Genomic DNA, 23,855 nt, shown 5'->3' with positions numbered 1-23,855 from the left:
CTTCATTTTTTGGTGCAACAAGATCGGATTCGGTTACATCCAGAGCAGTTGTAAGCTTCTTAATAACTGCTTCTTCAACCAGCTTTATCTTTCTCTTTCCAAGTGAAGGCTTGTTAGAGGTTTTGGGTAAATGAACTTTTAGAGGAGACACTTCAAGTTTGCATAAAGTACTGTTGAGCAATGATCTTGTTGATTCCAGTATAATTTCTTTTTCCATATTATCTTCAGTTAACTTTATCTCCAACTCGTTCTCTTCTGATTCTTAACTTGACGCTAATTTATGTCTGCATTGTGGACAAAGTTTTTCACCTGGAACTACGAATTTCCCTTTACTGCATAGGTTCTTTGCTGTATCCAAGTTGTTTTCACGAAGACCACCTAAAAAAAGGGAAGAGCTCTTTTAATATGTATTAAAATTTTAATAAAACCTTAAAAGTTTAAAATTGTATGGCATTTAATAGTGCACTTTCAGAAGTCAGCTAAAAGGTTAAATATAGCTAAAGTAGAATTTGGCTGCCAATAACTTCATTATTGTAACTCACAACATTTTCAAAAAACTAAAAGTTATGATTACTGTAAATACCTTTTATAACTTTGTTATGCGTATTAAATGGATAGCAGCATCGTGTTAATTTAGTTGTATAACGCTTCAAATAAATATGTTTATGATGGAGACAAGTTCTTGGTTTGACATTTATCATTGAGAGCCCAGTCCTCCACATTAATATTTCTCTTTCATATTCAGGAATATCTTCAAAAGGTTCAATTCCCAGGAACGATGTATATGTTGTGAGATGACATTCACTTTCTAGGTTGATTCCAATGGAGCACTGTTGGCTGTTTGCCATGACTAAGAAACTGAATTACCAAATAAGATTTAATTATTTAATCTAAAATTAAAATAATTTTTTTTCATTAAAATTTGTTATTGTTAACTGTTGTTTCAAAACTATATTTAGGCGACATAACTGACGTCCCAAAACTATATTTATACATCACAGCAGGCATTGCAAAACTATATTTTTCATAATAATTCACTTCACAAAACTTTATTTATATATCAAAACCAACCTTAAATAAACTGTTTTTACACACCACAATTGAACCCATGACAGTTAGGCAATTTGTGAAAATATTACCCCGTTTTATGGTTAAGTAATATTATACCATTTTAAAATTCAAAAATTATTCTAAAAGATTAGGATTTAAGTTGATTTCTCTTCTTCTTTGTATTCAGCACCTTTAAAATTGGTTAGGTACCAACTTGCAGTCATATTTCTCTACTAGAACTTAAGTTATTCACACAAAAAGTATCGCTATAAAAGAGAATAGCGCCCAAATAAAGAAATTTTTTGTCTGAATTTCAAAATGACATATCTTTATTATGCTTTAAGAAACCAAAACCATCTTTTTTTATAAAGATAGCCTAAGATCATCTACTTCATTTGAAAAAAAAATGGAATCGATAAGACTTGGGCAACTCCGGGAATTAATGAAAGGGCAACCCATAATAACAGAACAAAAAATTTGACTGGCCATTTTAAAATAAAAAAATAACTGTCAAAAAATTTAAATATCTCTAATTTATCTACATTTTTGAATTCAGCACTCTTAAAAATGGTCAGGTACCAAATTTTAGCCACATTATTCCACTAGATCTTAAATTATTCAATTAAAAGTTCTACTACAAAGTTCATAATGGCGGAAGTGGAAAAAAATAGGGCGTTTTAAGCTGAATTTCAAAATGCCATAACTTTTGAACCGTTTGGATTTGGGAGTTCAATTTTTGCATTTTTTCATTACTTATTAATAAGTACCACTGGTTCAAATTTCAAAGAAGTCTGAGAGGGTGGCTAAGAAATTTCAACTTTTTGTCTCACTTTTACATGGAGTTACCCAAATCACAAGTGATCAGTCTGAAGAGTTAACAATTTTTTATAGTGCAGACACTGCACTATGAAAAATTGTTAATTCTTCAGAAGAATCTGATGAGAAGGAAAAAACTACAAAAAAATTGAGAAAGCTTCAAAAAGTCTTACACTTAAACCGTGTGAAAATTTATTGGCTAAACAAAAAAATATTGTTTTTAAAAGCGCATAATAAAAAATGCAATTGATCAATTGAGCATACTAATGAACTTACAAAGAGATACCTGTCCAAAGATCAAATTAAATTTTTTGAGAGCCAACTCAGAATGAACAAACGAACAAAACAAGGAAATAGATGGACAATTCATGATAAACTGGTTTTGGTATAAATTATGTATCATAGTCCACAGGCATTTCGCTGCTTGAGAGAATTTTTTACTTTGCCAAGTAAGACAACACTTCTTGTTTTCTTGTCAAAAGCATTTGGAAAATTACAGCCTGGATTTTCTGCAGAAGTTTTTGCATTACTCAAAATTCTAGTTGATTATGTGAATGTCCGTGATCGCAATGGTTGTCTTGTATTTGATGAGATGTCAATCAAGCAACATTTAGATTATGAAAGGGATCTTGATCATATTATAGGCGTTCAAGAAGATGGAAAACCATTAAATGAAGCTTAAGTTTTATTGGTTCGCGGTATTGCCACAAAGTGGAAGCAGTCTGTTGCATATTTTTATAGCAATAGTGGTGTTCATTCAGAAAAACTATCAAAAAAATATTGGAAGCCATTCAGTGCCGGATTAACCCTTAGGGAAATAAGGCACATGCCTTAAGGCCAGCAAAAAATCCAGGCCACAAAAATTTATACATAAATTTATATTTATGTCTTATCTTTATTGATGAAATTATTATAATTATTCCAATTATTATACACATTTTGTTCATATATCAATTTTACGATGTCAAAAATTGTAACTTATTCATTCTTATAAGTGATATTTTTTTTCTTCTAAAGTATCGATTTAAAATATTTCGAATAAAATATTCGAAAAATATTGTTTTTTTATATTTTTGAAATTCGATAACATTTGTTTTAAACAGTGGAACTCTTTCGTAAACAATAACAAAGCGTAGTAATAAAATTAATGGTTTTAGCAAATGAATAAACTATTAGATATAACTATTGTTATAAAATTGTAATCTTTTAAATTTATTAGTAGGTTTAAAGAAGAAAAAAGCATCATATTTACTGCAGAAAGAACTGGGTATAGCTTTTTTGTTCAACATGCCATGTTTTAAATGTTTCTATCAAAACATATTTGTCACATATTTTATTTATTGTTGATATTAATATAATAAAGCTCACTAATATAATATAGATTAGATCCATGTATCTCAACTATACTGAGTGACTTTCATTTTGACTTTCACTATCGTACATTATTATCTATGTATATTTGATTTTTTATCATATATATATAAAACAATATGTTTAATCATTATTATATCACATATCCACTTTACATATTCTAATTAACATTATTTTAATTTATAAATTAGTTCTTGCTATAACATAGAAAACGTATATACACTATACATGGAGAACTTCAGTTCTGTGACCTAGGGGTATAAGAAGCAGATCATTGATAAGTCAAACAATCAATCCCAATGAATAATTTGCATGAATTTTTGAACACCATGTTCCTGAAATAAATAAAAATAAAATCCTTCACTCTTAGGAATCTATAATTTTTAATGAATTATGTTGACGCTGTCATCATTATTGTTAGATTTCTGTTGTAATTATTATCTTAATTGAACAAAATATAAATTCTGATCTTTCCAAGTAAAGTCTTTGTCTATTTATTGATGGATTACCTCTCTTTAACAGCCCGGTGAAATGTTTTTGGATAATATGTGGGTGCATTCTAGAAATCCCATCATCTGATTTCATAATTAGTGATTATTCTGGTAGTTCAAAACCAAGTTCATCAAATGATTTTCTTCTGGTATACTGGTAGTTTGATTTTAAATTATTATTTCGAATATTAAAATTTATATTATATATAGGTTTTGCATGTTCTTATCATGCAGTTCACAAGAAATCAATTTTTAAAATTTTAAATCATTTTATGATATGACTTTATGAATCAATTATTTTTAAATCGAATAATTATGCTATCGAATACATAAAAATACGTTTTTAAAGATCACTTTTACGTTTTACTTTTATCGATATTGCTTAATGTCGCTTAATGTCGCTTAATGTCGATACGTAAAGGTGGTTGGGAGCGAGCGAAGGAGTTAGAGAAGAAAATGCATGATGAAGATAAACTGTTAAAGAAAATACCCAAAACCAATTCATTTTTCACTGCCACGAACAAGGTTGATGCTACTGATAATATTACTCTCAATTCCCCACCATCCTCATCAACATCTCAGGTAGGTATTGATCACAAGGAAGAGGCTGCAAAAATTGCATTTGGACATACTGAAAAATTTGAAGACAGAGCTGATACTGGTTCAGGAACCATTCCCAATGATATTGGGAGTTTTGATGACATAACAGATCATGTGCATCAGCCTTGGAACAATCCATTTTCGAAACTTGGCAGTTAGTTATCCAGAAACAAAGCGGGAATACAGTGGAGTGAATCGCTTCCTAAATTCTTGTGTCTTCAAACGGGTTTTGTCAAATGGTGATATCGTTGATCGTGACTGGCTTGTTTATTCTCCAGCCAAGACATGTGTCTTCTGGTTTCCCTGCATTCTGCTTTCATCTGACCGGTCACTGCTGTCTGGCTCAGGATTTAAGGATTGGAAGAATATGACACAATACTTAAAATCCAATGAAATCAGTGCAATGCACATACAATCAGTTCTCACTTTATGTCAAAGAAGTGTTGGTGCTGGGAGAGTTGACGAGCAATTACACAACAATATGTTGGAGCAGCGCAATTACTGGAAAAATGTCCTGTCACGCTGTATTGCAACTATTACTTTTCTTTGTGAGAGAGGTCCCCTCTTCGAGATAGCAATTAAGTTTTTGGCTCCAGAGAAAATGGGAATTATTTGGGCATCTTGGAGCTGATTGGTCAATTTGATCCATTTTTGTCCCAGCACAAGTGTGCACATGGCAATCGCGGACGCAGTCACACATCATATTTATCAAAAACAATCTGTGAAGAAATAGTTGCTATGATGGGTGAATAAGTTATGGGTTTCATAAAGGATGAGATTCGAACAAAAAATGAAAAAAAAAAGCGAAATTAATATTTGAAGTGTCCTCCTTTGTTTTTATAGCAAAGATAAACTCGTTTATGCATTGATTCAACTAATTTCATGCACATCACGCGAGGTACCTTCAGCCAGTACTCATTCAAAAGTTGCTTCAAATGCTGAGTTGATTGAATTTCATGGTATGTCAGTTGATTGTCGATCAAAGACCAAATATTTTCGATTGGGTTGAGATCTGGTGATCTAGGGCACCAGGGCATCACATTGAACTTTTTTTCAAAAAATATTCTTTGATTGAGTGTGCTGTATGAGCTGAACCCCCGTCTTGTTGAAAGATGAATTGCTTGCTTCTGCCATACAAGTGTCTGATTGATGGAACTAAACACGTTTCCAATGTGTTCTTGTAGGTGTATTGATTAATTCGGCCTTCATACAGCTCACAGAAGCCTTTACCTTTGTGAGAAAAACATCCCCAGATGCCAACCGAACCTCCACCGTCTTGTCGACGATGTTGCAAAAACCTGTCTGAATATTTCTCAGTTGCAAATCTTTTGACATAGATTCTTCCCTTGCGGTTTACAACTTGAAAGTTAGTTTCATCACTCCAAATAACTTTTGCCCACTGTTCTACAGACCAGTCCAGCCTTTCTTTGGACCACACTCGTCGTTTACGTTTATCCGTGATTGAAAGAATAGGTTTTTTAGCAGCTATGTACGTTTCAATACCTTTGTCCGACAATGTTCGTCTTACGAGCTCTCTGCTAACTTTTGGATTATTTTTTGACTCATTGAAGATTTTTGCTAGCTTTTTGTAGCTGAGTCTGGGCTTTTCTCGGCTCATTCTGAATATACCATTTTTGTCTCGGTTGCTGAGTTTGGATGGTCTCCCAGTACGCGGCATGTCGGAGACGTCCTTGGTAAGCTCCCAGGTTTTGATGGTTTTTCTAACGCAATATTCAGAAATGTTAAATATTTTGCCTATTTGAACGTTTGTGTGATATTTTGTCCGCGCCATACCAATAACTTGCCATTTGATGTCACTAGAAACTGATTTTCAATCCATTTGCACGCAATTGAAATTAATTTGAAATTCACAATACTTTAAGTTGATTTTTGATGAATTAAAAGCTGCTTGATGATGTTGTGATGAATTTTTTGATTGAAAAACTACTCAATTATTTGCTAATTAATTGATAAATTCGCTGCGAAAAAAAATTTCGCAGCGGATTTATCAATTAATTAGCAAATAATTGATCCTAAATAAAATCGTTTAAACTTTTGTGAAACCTCTTAATTTGTATCACCTACCTTTTAATGAAATTTCTGAGTAAACGATAATGAGTCAAAACCTACTTTTTTTTATTCTATTAACAAATAACCTATTTACCAAATTGGAAAAATAATTATTTTGATATCTATTTCCGTTAGATTTTTATTCAAGAAAAACCGAAGATTAGATTTGAAAATTCTGCAATCGTTTAAACTTTCGTGAATTATAGCTGTACTAAAATGGTGGATTACCAGCCTGTGGAGCGTTTTTTGACATTTATCAATATATCCAGTCACACAGAGCAGAATCTTGCTGACACACTGCTTCAGTACTTGTCAGATCAAGACATCGACTACAAAAATTGCCGTGGTCAGGCATGGTAATGCCAGCAATATGTCTGGTAAATATATTGGCATGCAACAAATCCTGAAAAATAAAAACAGTTTAGTGGACTACATTCCTTGTGCTGCCCACTCGTCGAACCTAGTTGGCCAGTCAGCTGTGGATTGTTGCGTTGAAGCAGTTTCATTTTTTAACATATTACTTTGTTTGTAGCATCAACACATTGTTGGGATGTCATGATGACCCATGTTAAAAACCAACCAGAATGCCTTGTTCCAAAATACCCATCAGATACCCGGTGGTCTGCTCGAGCTGATACTGCAAAAGCAGTGTTCAAGGGGTACCACCAATAACAAAGTGCTCTTCAGGATATCTCAGGGGATTGTAATCAGAATGGTAGTACAAGGAATGAAGCGGGTTCATTGGTCAAACACATGGTTACTATTGAAGTTGCCCTACTGTGTGAACTTTGGAATGACATTCTGCAGAGGTTCAACATTAATAGCAAGTTATTGCAAAGTTCTACAATCGAATACTCCAGCTATTGGTCTGCTGAAGAGCTTGCATATATTTTTGGATGAATGCCGAGAGAAGTTTGATGATTATAATCAGAAGGCAGGTGATCGCTGTGGCAACAGCACATATAAATCTGAAAGTCGAAGACAACCAACGCGTAATTGACAAATCAATGATGGAGATGCCGCAGATGCTATGGAAGGGATGTCAAGCCAGCAAAACTTCAAGGTCAATACCTTCTATGTCATCATCGATCAGCTGAAAAATGCATTAAAGAAACGCATTAAAGCTTACTCAATTGTGCTGCAGAGAATTGGAGTTCTGAATGAGTATGACTCGATGACCGATGAAGATATTGACATTGCTATTAAAGGAATGGTTACTGTGTACTCGAAAGACCTTTGTTCTGATTTTCCAACAGAATTTCGACAATTTATGTGCTGGTATAAAGAACAGAGAAACTTATGTGCTGGTATAAAGAACAGAGAAACTGTGAAGAAGGATCAAGTGCACAGAATCAAGTTGATTCAAGTGCTCAGAAGATGTTTAAAATGCTGCACAATTCTGGTGTAAATCAAGCATTTCCAAATACTGAAATAGCACTCCGGATCTACTTATGTCTTATGTCAACCAATTGTTCAGGAGAACGTTCGTTTTCTGAATTGAAAAGAATTAAAGATACAAAACGATCAACAATGGCTCAACGGCGTGTTTCTGTACTTTCACTTCTGTGTATTGAAAGTAATTTGCTCAATAAGGTCAACTTCAAGGAACTAATTAACAAATTTGCAGTTATAAAAGCGCGAAAATTTTAAATTATGTAGTTTTTGCCCAATAAATATTTTTTTTTAAATTTTACTTTTCTTCTTTTTGTGGGAAAGTCCGTACTATCTGTATTTTCAGGCCACTTATTAAAATGTGCCTTAGAGCCAACAAAGCCTAAATCCGGCACTGAAGCCATTGATAAACTGCACTCAACTGGATTAATTGTACGAGCTTTAGTGTGTGACCAGCATACAACCAATATTTTAGCTTTAAAGTTACTAGGATTCTGTAAAACAACTCCATTTATATCTCATCCTATAGCTCAAGCAAAAGTGTACATAATCTTTGACCCTCCACACTTGATAAAAAATCTACGAAATAATTTGATTCGGCATGATATAACTATAAATGGAAAAACTGTATCATGGAAATACTTACACTCTTTGTGTAATATAGAGAAGCAAAACCCAGTTCGACATACACCAAAGTTAAGAGAAAACCACCTGGAACCTGGACCATTATTATCTATGCGAGTAAAGTTGGCAAGACAAGTTTTCAGCCATCAAGTTTCAGCAGCTATGTCCTTGTATATAATTGCAAAGCTTTTACCACCAGATGCTTTGGCAACATGTGAGTTCTTTAAAAAATTGACACTCTTTTTGATATGATGAATTCTAGAAAGTTATTTGCAGACAAACCAGCTAGATGTGCATTAACTGAAGGAGAGACTATAAAAAACTTGGAAGAAATCAAAAATTGGATTTCAACATGGCATTTTGAAAAAGTTAGTAGCCAGACTGGTATTTCCAGCCATTGGGGACTAATAACAACAATAAACAACATTAAACTATTATCCAGAGAGCTTCTTGCAGAAGGTTTTCAATTTATTTGCACATCCCGTTTTAATCAAGACTGAATTGACAATTTTTTCTCAATAATAGAAAGTAAAGATGGTTGGAATGACAGACCAACATCAAAACAGTTTAAATCTGCATACCAAAATGCTTTGGTCTTTTATCTACTGAGCAAACTAAGTCAAACGCAAATTGTGTTTCAGAATCAGATTTCACAGTTGCAATAACTTTAGAAACATGTTTTTTTTCTTATGCACATTAAGAAAATATTTGCATACAAATATCTAGCAGGAACTATTATTGAAGCAATCAAGAAAGACTGCAAATTTACTTTCATTTACAATCTTTATCCTGAACATGCATTGCATTTGGAAAACAAACTGATCCACAATTTTGTTGATATGCGGATTTATTATTATGTCAAGTTTTACAATCACAACATAGCTCCACGTAACAAAAAATGACCTAAAAAAATGACTCGTGTTCTTCATAAACAGTTATTATATTTAGTTGAAGGAAACTTAATTGAAATTATTTGTTAGTATTATACAGTTATGTTACAAACCTACTAGCATACTGTAAAGGGCAGTTAGAATTGAAATGTGGATATCAGAAATAGTAATGCATAATTCAATAAAACTTAAAAGTCAATTAAGTATTTATTTTTTAAATAAATAAAAAAAACATAGTTATAACTTACGTTTACCTACCTTAAATATAATGCCACTTTTTTTTATTCAAAAAAATAACAAACGTAATAGTATAAAAAGCTATTAATATACTGGTATGCTCTCATTAACTATTATATTTCAGCTTCATCAGCGTTGTCAAAACAAAGCATTTGCTTTTTAAGTAGATTAAACCTGAAGGTATGTCTTTGTAAAAGTATAATTGTTTATATTTACAAATCTGTTTATATTTGTACAAATTGTTTATATTTACAAATCTGGCTGTACTAGGCATTCCATAATTCCCGTTTACCGAATTACACTAAAATCCGCGAGTCGTACACCCTTGGCTTTAAAGTAGTTTCTAGCAAATCTCGAATAAAGAAGTTTCTAGCAAATCTCGACACGTGTTCGCTCAATTTTGATTTAGTAAATAGCTAATCTTTGCTTACTCAGTTCTCAATACTGATTGGTTAATTAAGCAAGCGGGATACTTAAAAGGCAAAGTATGTTTCATTTTCAATGAAGTCGCCGAAACGAAGGAGCATAAGCTTTCATGACGAGGACACAGACTTTGAAGTAAAAGTTCTTATTTTTCTTCATCTTTTTTTCATTTTTTTGTGTTTGACAGTAAAAGTTACTTAGCGATACTCGATTTTGGGGCTACTATACTTCCCTCACCCCTCTACTTTTATGATTGATTATGCTAGAGAATTTATGCTGATTAAAAATCGTATAAAAACATAAACGTCAAAATCCACTAAAAGTGCTCTAATCTGAAGTTGAAAGTACAAATTCGTACAACCTCTTATTTCAAAATATAAATGGATAGCTTCTCAAAATGGCGTCATTTGACATTTGCTAACTAACTTGACTATGTTGTCAAGTTGGTTAACAATTTTCATTTTAGACCAAAGAAACATTTACTAGGTCTAAAATGATAATTGCTAACCAAATTGCTACTGTTGGCTGCTGCCAACATAGCAATTTATCAATTGCTTGTACAGAAATCTCAAATAATTAGCATTTGTTATATAATTTATTTACATTTTGGCTTAAAAGTATCCAATATTGTGTGTGTAAGTAGATTAATAACACAACTCCATGGTAGGCAGCTGAGTTTCTTTTTAAGGTAAAATATTTTAGCAACTTGGCATCAAGATAAAGTTACTTAATTTCTGTGTAACTGTAACTATAATATACAACAGTAAGTAACTATAATATACAACAGTAAGTATAAGAGTATTTTATATAATACAGGTAAAAAAATATAGTAGATGATTTAAATGCTTCTAAATTCAAAAAATTGTTAAACAAAACATTATGAAAACTTTTTTAAAGGTGTTTCTGCATCCATTTATATATTATGCTAGGAGTGATTATTCCTAAACCTTAGGGGATAATTTTTAACATTAAAAGATATAAACTTATATGTATCATACACTTGTTGATAACATGCATGTATGTTATCAAAAAAATTCCCTTATTATCTTTTCAAGCCGTTTTGAATAACAATTCAAAAACAATTGACTCAATTATTGAGAGCTAGATTATTACAAAGGATAAAATTTGATATAAAAAAAATTTTATTTTTTGTTTAATATTTATATTAAATGATACATCCATTAATTACATTCATGTAACCCCACCCCTGAGTTGTGTATAGTCACAGCATTCAGCTAATAGTTCATGCAATATGTACATATCTGGTATCTTGCTACAAAAATAGAAAATAGAAAGTTTATCAAAATTGCAGGTAAACACTATTGCTGCTTATCATCAGTTACGATATGAACCTTCTAGCACACTGCATTGGGTAACTATGAACTAAAAGGTAGAAATTTTACATAAATACTTCTTTCAATTGTAAATTGCACCTAAAAAGTATAAGGAATAATTTGAACTTAAATATTAATTTCTTTGATAGTCTTATTTTTTAAAAATTTATTTCATAGTCTAGTTTTTCTTAGATAAATAACTTTTATCTCAAAAAACTCAAAATAACTCTCAATTATTTTCTTTTGTACTTCTGTAAAGACTTTTAAAATGTACATTGGTCACTGCTGGAGCTCTGATCAATGCCATCTTCAGAGGCCAAATTTGGCTTCAACTTTCTTTTAAAAACAACAACAATAGAACACGCTATCTGATTATATTTTGAGATCAGTATGTACAACAAATCACTAATATTCTTTATCTTGAGTTAACTAACTTTATGGTGGATTTTGTTTTCAAGTGTAAAACTCTGCCAGCCTGGTTTCTACCTTTAAAAAATGTTTTTTGGTTTATTATAGACTAGATGCAAAAATTCTTTCGAGGGTACTCAGACAGTCAAGCAAGCTGTAAAACAATTCTTGTGAAACGTGATTCTTGTGAATTTCAATTTACAGCAATATTGATGACAATCTTTACATTAAAAATGTTTACTATTAAAGAAAAAAAAGTACTTGAAAAGACAAACTTTCATCGAATAGTGAAAACAGAACTCCTTTATGCTTTCTAAAAAAATAAAACTTTCTTGGAACATTTCTTTTTATATGACAGATATAGTAAGAATAAACTTTCAAGGGGTGTTAACTTGAATTACTGTATAGAAAGTAGATACTTTAAATGTATATTTTTAAAATGTAAACAGTTATAAAGTTTATTGCAATCAATGAATAAACTTTTCAACTTACTCCATTTATGTTTCAAAGATATTTTAGTAAACAAAGTAAGTATCAATCTAAAACGAACTGGCATCATAATAACTAAATGAGGGTAATGAACCCCCACAATGTTGTATTTGAAATCTTTATTAGAAAGAATGAAAACCAGGTTAATACTCTTAAAAGTTAAATTTTAAACCAAGATTATCATTTTTCAAGATGGCCAACATTAGCTAATCGTTTTATATTCTTGTACTTTCAACTTCAGATTGCAGTAGTTTTTATTGATTTTGTAACCTATGCTTTTGCATGGTTCTTAATCAGCATAAAAATCTCCATCGTAATCTCATAATCAATCATAAAATTAGGAAGGGGGGGGGGGGGGGAGTGTGTAAGCCTTTTAAACTTTCTTCTTCCCCTTTTTTTTAATTGTGGATTATGGCATTGAATTTTTTCTGGTGTTCTATAAAAGTCCTATAAAACAGAGGTTCTCAAAATCTGCATATTGCTGCTATCTTAAAAACTACAAGAATACACAACAAATTGCTTATACTTGCCATCTAGAATTACAAATATTTTTGTGCAAGAGTTATCTTTTAAAAGTGTTAACAACTTGGTTTTTATTTTGTAAAGATTTCTAATAATAGAACGTCAAAGGAAGTCAAGCACGATGAATTTATCATGTCAATTTATTTGGATTCTGCTAGTTGAGATTAAAGCCATTCTGTTATTTATAAACTTTGCACTTTTTTTCCTTAGGATGGTAAACTTGTCACGAGACTTACAGGACAAAACGTATGTTATGTCTGATATTTTAGAAAATCAGGAAGTGATTGACTCCGACTACAAAGATAGGAGATATTTAGATGCACTGGCATCCTTCTTTAACATTCATAGTTCTTGTGCTGCTGTATCAGTGTTGGGAACCAGTTTGAATGGTCTTAACACTGTCATAGGAGTTGCATTCAATAAACACCCACCCAGTGATCCGAATGATGCAGAACTTCTCGAACGCAAAGTTAACTGTGTTGAAACCTGCATCAAGAATTTAGATATTTACGATCAGCGAAGTGTTGACAAACTGCTTGGGTTACACATTTGTTTAGACACTAACTTCAAACGAAGTGTGCAGCAATGTGAAGCTAAAGATGTTGAAAATGAAGAAATAAAGTTTCTTATGAAAGAATTTTATGAGAAGCTAGGCTTAGCTAAAGGTAATATAGAGGCTTCACTCATGACGAATGATTTTGAAGAAGCTTGTTTTACAGCAACAACTGTAATAGACTCTTATGTTTCTCTCATTAAAAAGGGAAGTGCAGATGATAAATTTCCTGCTGAATTATTTATAAGGCCCCTGCAAGATGTTACCAAATTAGGTATACTTATTAATAAGAATGGAATCAGTTTCAGCGTTGTGCTAATAGACTCCTTCGTCGACTCGAAGAGCAAAAATGTTCATGCTGAACTTAAAGTGAAAGATATGTTCGAAAATCCGCCAAGAGATCTACAAAGTAAAGTCAAAATGACTGAAACAAAAGAGCAATATATCGGCATATCTAAACTTTGCTGTCATCGCTGTGATATTACACTTGGAAGTAATTATCCTCACAGAGGCACACATGGCTTGTTGTATTTTGAAAATAGCAATGAGTATAAAAAAGATATTGAGGGTAAACTACCTTTAAGTAGTGGTAGTTGGCGTTTGCGCGCTCTGCAAAGAAGGCTATCTTGTGATGAAGAGTACGAGACAGAGGCTTTAAAAGCTTTTAAACAGCTATATGCGATGTAAGTTGTAAATAAAGAACAGTTCTAATATTAAACTAAAAAAAACTAAAAACGTTCATGATCAACTATATCATGGACGTATAAGAGATGGACGTGCAACTTATTGTTTTTCATCAAAGAGGCCCCAGAAATCAGCGAGCCATGCGAATATCCGATCTCTAAATTTTCCGCCGTCAACAAAAAATCTATTAAAATGGCTTCCGACAGATTTAAAACAGGAACTCTTATCACGTGGTACCAGTTTAAACTTATAGCATTTGTTTAATAAGACTGTTAAGGATAAAGTAACTACATCACGCGTTGACAAAGTACCAAACAAATTACACCAAGGTAAAGGAAATTAGATGTCGGCACGAACAGATTGATCATTTTTTCAAGATGAACATTTGTAAATTTGGGGACTTTTTTCGTGTAAACAAAGTCTGTAAATGATGAAATAGAGCTGTAAGGATAATTTTAAAATTTCTAAAAAAAGTAAAGCGAAATAAAATTGTCAAGATCTGGTTTTATTCAATTCCTTGGTCCTTTATTTACCAGTCTTAATTTTGTGTATTTCTTTTGATATTTTTTCTGATATGTCGTCATCTTTTGCCTCGACCACTCTACAAGCTCCACCATATTCCACTTTGAATTGTTTTTTAGTAGGTCTGTTCTCTAATGGGTATTTTTAATATTCATTTGATAATGCAAAACCTTTTAAAAATCTGTTCATGTTTAAAATTGTCTTGCAAAATGCGGCCAGATATTTCATTGATTCTCATATCTCATATTATTTCGTTTATCATTAAAAGCACATAAAACACAATAGCATTTATCAAACAAAATTTAATTTATATATAGTTGGTAGATCATTATGTTAATATTAAATATTTAGAGTGTGTGTATATATATAAAGACACTAATATATATTTGTATATCCTCTATATACACACATATATATATATATATATATATATATTAGGGTAGGTCGATTTTAGCTTTTCTTTTTGAATTTTAAGTTGCGTAATGTTGCAGTTACTGTGTCTAGGTTAGAAATGAGGTTTTGCCAAATCTCAAGTATCCTGGTTTAAAAATGGCTTGCGGATTTACATTTCAAGTCTTAATTTTGGGCAAGTTTAGTTAAATTGTTAATTTCAAATGTTGAAATATTTTATTTAAAGTATAATAATCTCGTTTTAAAATATCTCGTTTCGAATTTATAAAGTAACCAATTAACGTTTTCTTAAAAAGCGCAATTGTTTTAAGAAGCCAATAAATTTTCGCCAATCGTTTACACGCATTTAAATTTAAATTTTGCAAATCTTTTTTGTATTTAAAAGTTCTTGTTTGTATTTAAAAGTATTATAACTTGTTTGTATTTAAAAGTTGGTTTTAAAATTAAATATAAAGTATTAAAAAGTAGGTTCAAAAAAAAAATCGCAAATTAAAGAAATCTTTTAATACCAAAGGTGAATACTTATGATTATTATATTTAGAGTAATGCTTTTACCTATTTATACTAAATAATTTTTGTTTTGCAACTTTTCGAAGGAACTAATGGATTTACTTAATTTAGTCGGAGGAACTAATGGTTTTACTAAATTCCTGAATGAAAATGATTGGGGCTCATGGCCCCCTCATTTTGAAAACGAGGGGGCCATGGGCCCCAAAATTTTTTCAAGAGAGTTTTATTTCTTTATTTTTAAGAAAAGCTAATTTTTAATAGTAAGTTTTGATATATTAGGTTTTTTTGGTGCTTTCACCCCCACTAAAAAGTCACGCTGTTATCCACGACTCTAAGTGTTATACTTTAATACAGTTTACATTTATAATTAGTCCGCGAGAAATGCCAAAAGTAAAGGCTACAATTACACGGATGAAAAGTGAAAACAAATATTGTAGTGGCCCATGTGAATTATCCATAACAGATCCAAGCACTTATAGACAGGTTATTCAGTACTATTACTACCTTGTTCATATAAATCCAAATGCAGATATCGTATCAGTGACTCAGCAAATAAGCAATACCATAAAATCAATTTAGGCTACAGTAAACCCAAGTTTACCCCTTATAACGGACAAATCTATTAATAGGAAAGTTAAAGATCTTCTCGTTCTTGTTAAGGATATTAATCGCAAGCACGGAAAAGCAAGCGCTAAAAGAAATCTTGATGCAAACTTTGACAACCTTTTTGATATTTCTGCATGTTCCTGTTCATTAGATGTGTTTCCCTGAAGTGACAAAAAAGTTTCATGTTATAAAGAAAATTGCATAGAAGAACATATTGTATGCCTTTGCTCTCAAAGTAATAAAGTACCTCTTGAAGACAGAGCTTATCTTCGTGATCAGAGGAAAAAAATTGGTCCAAAAGGTGCATTTCAACTTTCTTCCGTTGATAGATTTTCTGTCAAAAGGATTCAAAGACTTGATAAAGAACGAAAAAAAATATCTCATAAGCTAGTTAATGAAGATGAATCCCTCATACGACACGTAAACTTAATTGAAGAAACAAGTGATTTAACCAACACGGAGGCAAATATTTTATAAATGCATGAAAAGTTTGTAGTAGATGAAACAAAAAGTATTTTATTTTATTAACTTTTTTTAGCATGAAGGTGAATGGAAACCGATAAATGATCCTATTGGAAAATACAACTTGGTTAAACTTCCAAGATTTGCAATGGAACTATTCAGAAGCGAGTGTTCTTCAAACGTAGGTGCAGACCTTGCAAATGCTTTACTATATGACATAAAATATCTCCTGAAAAATGATGTTGATATAAAAGATATTTTGATTCATAAATGGAAATTAGATAGGGCCAAGTCAAAAGTAAAAATCGTTAGTGAAGATGTGGATTCAGAACAAAAAAAACAGTTAATTTGTCTTGGGGTTAATAGCAAGCTCGATCAGATAACTAAAACAAGTAAAGTAATAAATTCACCTCAAGGAGAAGTACTAAAGAAATGCATTAAACCTCAACGTCACCTCACATTCACTTATGAAGATGGAGAATCGAGTGGAAATTATTTGACTCATAGTACGATTCCTGTCACTGGTGCTACAGGCTTAGTTCTTGCTACCGAAACGTTCAGTGTTTTACAAAAACATAACAGTTTGGAAAGTATACAAGCTGTTCTTCTTGATAATACTGCTACCAATACTGAACGAATAAGTGGCTTAGTTGTAAAACTAGAAGAGTTTTTAAAAAGAAAACTACATCTAATTGGATGCGCCTTACATCAAAATAAACTTTCGTCACGAGCTCTTTTTGTGAAACTTGATGGTGACACAACCGGGCCAAGAAGCTTCAGTGGCCTACTTGGTAAAAGATGTGCTGAAATTATTCAGGAGAGAAATCAAGTTTTGTTTGAATGTATTGAAAACCCAATTGTAGATAAATATATTCCAGAAGAAATACAAACAGACTTTAGTTGCAATCAAAGACTTTTACTTGAATATTGCAAAGGAATAGGTAAAGTTTCTGATAAATGGGCTGCCTATAAAATTGGACCGCTTAACCATGCAAGGTGTTTAACACTAGCTATTAGCCTTCTTTGTTTGTATACTAGAGACAATCAACCAACCGTTTCTTTAAAAAAACTTGCATATTTTATTGTTCAGGTGTACGCTCCAGCGAGGTTCGAAATAAAAAAATCTTCAAAATTCCACGAATCGCCACGCCTTATTTTTTCTACTATTACCAGAATAAATAACCTCCCCTTTGATGATGTTAAACATATTATTAAAAAAAACATTAAAAACAACGAATTGTGTCTAAAACCTGAAAATATTCTTTATGCCATGCTAAAAGATAATGACAGCAATATACGAAACTTTGGTTTTCAAATCTTACTGGCTCAAAGGCAAAGGTATTTTTTTTATAGTTAACTAAAATAAATTAAAAAAAAAAAAGACACATAAAATGTGGTAATTGCCTTTGATTTATAGTTATAGAGTAAACAAAACAAGTTTGGAAGTAAATTTGAAGAAAATTCCGGAAATTAATTTTAATGCTAATGATTGGTATGAGTTGGTTGAAATCATCAATACTAAATTTACGGAGCCCCCAACAACACAAAATTTTTCAATTGAGCAAATCCAATATATGATTGACAATAATGTTAAACCTGAAATCCCCGACTTTCCTTCTCACTCCCAAAGTGTTGAGCGAGCGGTAAAACTTGTGTCGGAAGCATCCCAATATGTCTATGGATTCGAGAATTGACACAGCTGCATTTTAACTAAACTACTTGGCAGGAAGATGCGTAAACCATGTTTCAAAAGGGCATTATTTCCATTCTTATGATAATATTTTTTAATTGAAAAGGTTTTCCTGAATATATATAACCATGTTCAAAATGTTTTAAATTGTAAAAATAATGTTTATTTTGATATTCTTATGTAAATATGAGAATAAAAGTTTCACTTTTTAAATCTTCAAATAGTTAACAAGTTGTTATAAAATTAGCGTAAGTGTTATAAATTATTATAAACTTAAATCATTCAGAAATGCAGTTAATTTTAAAAAACGATTAAATATGAGCATATTTAAAACGTCAATTTTTGCATATAACGCCTTTTAAGGTGTTTTTTCGCATAATCCTACAAATCTTAGAATTTAAATCCGCGAGCGATTATTCATCCAAAATCTCTCAAATTTTGAGAGTAATCTTATTTTAACTGTCTCCAACTACTGCAATATTACGCAATATGCGGAATGAAAATCGACCTACCTTAATATATATATATATATATATATATATATATATATATATATATATATATATATATATATATATATATATATATATATATATATATATATATATATATATATATATATATATACATACATACATACATACATATATATTAGGCCACTGTCTACTAGGTGTTTTGTTTTTAAAATCATAAAGAGTCACCCTGGCATTTGTTTATTACAATGTTAACAACGCAAAACAATAAGATTTAATTTTTTAAAAACTATTTTCACTTCGGGAATTTGGATTTAATAATCACACTTTTTAGCCATTTTGATATGTTTTAAAGACTATTTTTTTGTGGTCTAAAAGCCCGGTTTACTACTTCTGATGCCCGGGTGCAATGATAGTTTTGATATAAATATAATTTTATACTAACAGTCTTCTTAAATTTTTGCAGTTGGTTGAAAAAAAAGGTTTCAAAGATAAAAAACAGAAAAACTATCGAAAACAAAGATTAAACCAAATTTTTAATAATTACAATAACTTTATGTGTATTTTTAGTCATTTTAAATAGTTGTTAAATTAGTTATAAAAAAAAAGTTTTAATAGGAAGTTCATTAGCGTTTGGGGGCCCCTATATCGTTAAGCCTGTTTCAGCAACTGCCCCCCTCCCTAGAAAACCGGCCCTGGAAGTCGATGTAATTTGGACATTAATATATCAATAGAACTGTACTTAGATTATTGACTACAGTAAATATTTCATTCAGTAGTTAAAGAAAAAAACAAATAAACAAAAAGTATAACTAACATACTAGACATTCATTTTATAAAACAGTCACACTTTTTTACATTTCTTTTATTCTCTCTTCGACTTTGGGTTTTAGTCAAAATGATTTTGTGTCTCTTTTCGTAACCATAAACCTATTTAGATGCCTCTGAGGTTAATTTGACTGCTCTCTCCACAGATTGAGAATTGTTAAGCATATCTATTACACAAAGTTTAAGGTTTGATTTAATAGCCTCTCTCAGAATTTCTGACGTTATGCAAAGAGTTGTAAAACAGAAAACAAGATAATCCCAAGACTCAGCATCAAAATTTATTTTCATTATGGATTTCGGCTTAAGCTTTGGTTTAAAAGTATTGTCTTCTTTCAATGCTCTTATTTTAAGGATTTGGTTGAGGGCTTGATTTCTTATATTCAGATTTTCATCCAGCAGCATGCAGTACAGGAAATTTTCTTGCAAACAACAATATGAATTTCCTTGTAAGTTCTTAAAAACAATTCTCTGAATCCTGCTGTCTTGAAGCTTGACTAATTGAATGGTTTTGTACAGAAGTTGACAAGCATCTTTGTAGTTTCCGGAGCGCTTAATAGCAAACCACATTACACAATAGACTTGGACAATATATTTAGTTATTACTAATCGCTTATAACCTCACTGCTAACAAACAACTCTATATCCGAATATATGGGAACAAACTCAACCAATAACTGTTCATGAAGAGTTTGATGAGATGCAGCGTCTCCAATAGGCCCCTTATAAGACTTAGGACCATTTGTCTTTCCATCTAATTCACATATGTGTTGCAGTGGAGGTTCAACTTGATGAAGCAAACATCCTAATAGGTGCAAACTTCTTTTAAGAATTTTTTCTAGTTTTACAACCAAACCGTTATCTGCACCTGTATTAGAAGTTGTGTTATCTACAATAACAGCGACTGAGCTCTGAACAATATTATATTTTGTTAAAACATCTGCAGTAGCGTTTGCCATGGTAGCGCCAGTTCTATTAGGTATAACAACATGAGTCAAATAATTTTGCGCTGTTGGTCCATATTCTGCTGTAAATGTAAGATGATGTTCTTCTTTGGTTGAAGCAACAATAATAGGATCTTCATCAGTGTTATAACTGACAGAATGTACTAATTGTCAATTTTTCCATCAATTCCAATAACCTTTAATTCTTTAACATCAGCTAAGTGTTTAGAACTTATGATAGTGCTGATTCTTTTTTTTTCTTCAAAAATCTTTTTTTCAGTTATTATTTGTAATTTATTAAATTTTTTTACAATACCATAGTCTATTAATACAGCTGTTGCCAATGCAGCTGTTGCAGCATTGCTTATTTCAAATCGTATAGCAGCTTTTGCCAAATTTGTTAAATGAGTATAATTTTTTTCAACTGGCACAGTTATAGAAAAGTCTGGATCAGATTCAAACTTATTATTGCTATCAAATAACTCAGTATTATCAGATTGGGAATCAAATTGAATTTCCACAGCAGGCAACTTAATACATCTTTTTATCTGCTTGTTAGTTTCTCTTTCTTGCTTCCTTTTTTCTCTGGCAGCTGTTTTTTTATCTACTGTACCAATTTGAAATCTTCCTGTTATTCAAATTTTCAATTTTTGATCTTTTAAATATTCTCTATCCAATAGTGGTACCTAAAACAAATTTAAACTTTTTTAACAAGGTGTTTACTCAGTTCAATAATAAACTTGTTAAACTAACTCTATAATAGAATAAATACAATAAAATAGTTTCAAATATATTTTACAATATCCTAAGCACTTAAGAAAATCACTGTTCAAATCATCTTTTAGGCATTTTATTATTAATAATAAAACAAAATAAAGTATTTTGCTAACAAAATGGAAGAAAAGTACACTGTTTTTTGACTGTGACGTGTATTTGATTGTTACTACCAGATTCAAAGCTCTCCAAATTACTACAGATTAAAGAGTTAAATAAAGTCTAATTTTTAAAATCAAAATTATTTACCTTTTTGTCACTTTCACAGAGACAAGCAAAGTGTGTTGTTTTGCAATCCAAAGGATTCTTACATTTAACAGATCTATGCATTAGAAAAATTGCATGCATTATAAAAATATTTAAAATCTATTAGAATAATTTTAATGTCATTTTTATAAAAAAGTGTTTCAGAAAAACTGAAAACAAAAACATATCATTAAAGTTATAAAATTATGTAAAACTATCTAATGCAACCTTTTTAATTTAGCATTTAACTTATAAAAAATATCATATCAAGTTATAAACAATTATTTGTATAAAGTTTAGCACAAGCTAAAAATAAGTATTGCTTATAAAAATGAAATTAACAATTTTCCTAACCTATTATTGCAAGCTACTACTAGAAGTCCACAACCACAAGAAGACAAATCAAACAAATGCTCAAAGTTGTAATCAAGATATTCCTTGTTTTTGTTTGCACTTTTGCATTTTCCTTCAGCATTTATCTGCTGAAGAAAAATGCAAAAATGCAAACAAAAACTCTCTTAAGAAGTCTAGAAATTTTTTTGGCTACTGACTTCTCATGGATCAGAGGAAGCTTAGGACTTACTCTACTCCACAGACTGATCAACTCATTTGTAACTTTTGAAATTATCTCTGGAGAATAAATACTTATTACTTCATACATATTTTTACAAATAAGCTTATTGGAATAAGCTTATTTTACAAATAAGCTTATCCAATAAGCTTAGTTGTAAAATAACACACACACACACACACACACACACACACACACACACACACACACACACACACACACACACACACACACACACACACACACACATTTATTTAATATTACATTAGAAATAGTGTAAAATAATAACATAAATATTAAAAACAAAAATTCCAGCTTAAAGTGTTTTAATTATGACTTTGGAATTCTAAATATGAAACTTTTTGTTCACCAAAATTCCTAGCGCCCCTCATCCCTAAAACAGATGAGTCAATATTTATTTGAACTGAAATCCCTAAATAGTCATTAATTTTTTTAAATTTATATTTATTGGAATTTTTTTATTTATAGCATAAAAACATTTTCCAGGGTGACTCTTATTAAATCTTAATCCTGGCAGTGGCCTAATATATATATATATATATATATATATATATATATATATATATATATATATATATATATATATATATATATATATATATATATATATAGACATTAAAAATTGATCAATATTAAAATCACTTTCTTGCAGAATATATTTTACTGGTAAATATAGCATTACTTTTATTTTTTTCTCTTGTTAAAACAAACTATAAAACTATTGAATATTGTTATATTTTATATAAAACTATACTTTAGTTTTACATTTACTTAACATTAGAATTTTTGTTGTAAATGTCGTAATATATATATACATATATATATATATATATATATATATATATATATATATATATATATATATATATATATATATATATTAGGGCTGTCCAAAAAAATTTTTTTTTTCAGATTTGATTGCATAGTTGTTTATTTTGTGCCATTTGACATAGTAATTGACTGTGCAAAAAATCTTTCCAATCAGATAATGTTTAGGGGGTGCTCAATGACCATAAAGTTTTACGAAAAATGTGAAAAACATGGAAAAAGTAACAAAGTTCCACAAATTTCTAAAACCCGGTTAATTAGATTTTTCAGATTTGATCAGTTTTAATTATCTCTAAATATTAAATTCTGAATACAAATTACAATCCACATCCACTTTAGACTGGTTTATTAGCAGAGAAATTAATGAAATAAAATACTGCAATACGACTAAAGTTCTGCGGTTTTTGTTATATCAGAATTTTTCCAAAATAAAACACTAGGATTTTTGACTCTTTGTCATTGATTAAAATACGAATTATAAACAAAAAAACATATGAGCAATTAACATTTAATTATCGTAATGTTATAGTTCGTGCAATGTTAATGCTAGCGAGGACTATAACTCTTCAGAGTACACTTTCTGGCATCTGGCACTCGCTTTCTGTGATCCTCAACCACCTGAATTAACCTCTGCATTTCAGATTCATTCCTTGTAATCGATTCATTAAACATCGACATTAAAGCCACAGATCGTTCGGCAGCATCATTTACTACTTTCAATGAATATACTAAATTTTTTCCTTCTTGGTATTCTGGGGAATCATTCCAGGTAGCTGGATCGTTGTTGAACAGAAAATCAATATCAACCTTCATTGACCGCAACGCACTTGCTGAAACTGATGTCACCAGCATGTCCAGAGATTTCTTCTCTAGACTTTCAATCTTCTTTAATTTGATCAACCTTTCAGACCAGTTCTCACCGTGAAATTTCATGTTGGAAATCATTTTTCACTTCTCTTCTGTTTGAAGTTTGTTTGAAAACAAAGCTAGTGGGACCAATTCTGGTGAAAGGTACCAC

At 30.8% G+C, this 23,855-nt stretch overlaps 4 pseudogenes; 2 read left to right on the top strand and 2 right to left on the bottom strand.

Annotated features, from left to right (window-relative positions):
- Positions 1–848, bottom strand: part of LOC149884358 (uncharacterized) — a 2,772-nt pseudogene extending 1,924 nt beyond the window's left edge.
- Positions 849–15,778: 14,930 nt separating this feature from the next.
- Positions 15,779–16,488, top strand: LOC149884357 (uncharacterized; annotated as a pseudogene).
- A 62-nt stretch (positions 16,489–16,550) lies between these two features.
- LOC149884356 (uncharacterized) lies at positions 16,551–18,253 on the top strand (annotated as a pseudogene).
- Positions 18,254–19,456: 1,203 nt separating this feature from the next.
- On the bottom strand, positions 19,457–22,093 carry LOC149884355 (uncharacterized; annotated as a pseudogene).
- Positions 22,094–23,855: the final 1,762 nt, after the last annotated feature.

The sequence above is a fragment of the Hydra viridissima genome, unplaced genomic scaffold (genome assembly GCF_058129835.1).
Source record: "Hydra viridissima isolate aposymbiotic clone 2 unplaced genomic scaffold, HvirCarnegie_v1 scaffold_9, whole genome shotgun sequence".
NCBI lineage: Eukaryota > Metazoa > Cnidaria > Hydrozoa > Anthoathecata > Hydridae > Hydra > Hydra viridissima.
Note: the sequence above shows the minus strand (reverse complement) of the source record. Positions and strands in the feature narration are given on the sequence as shown.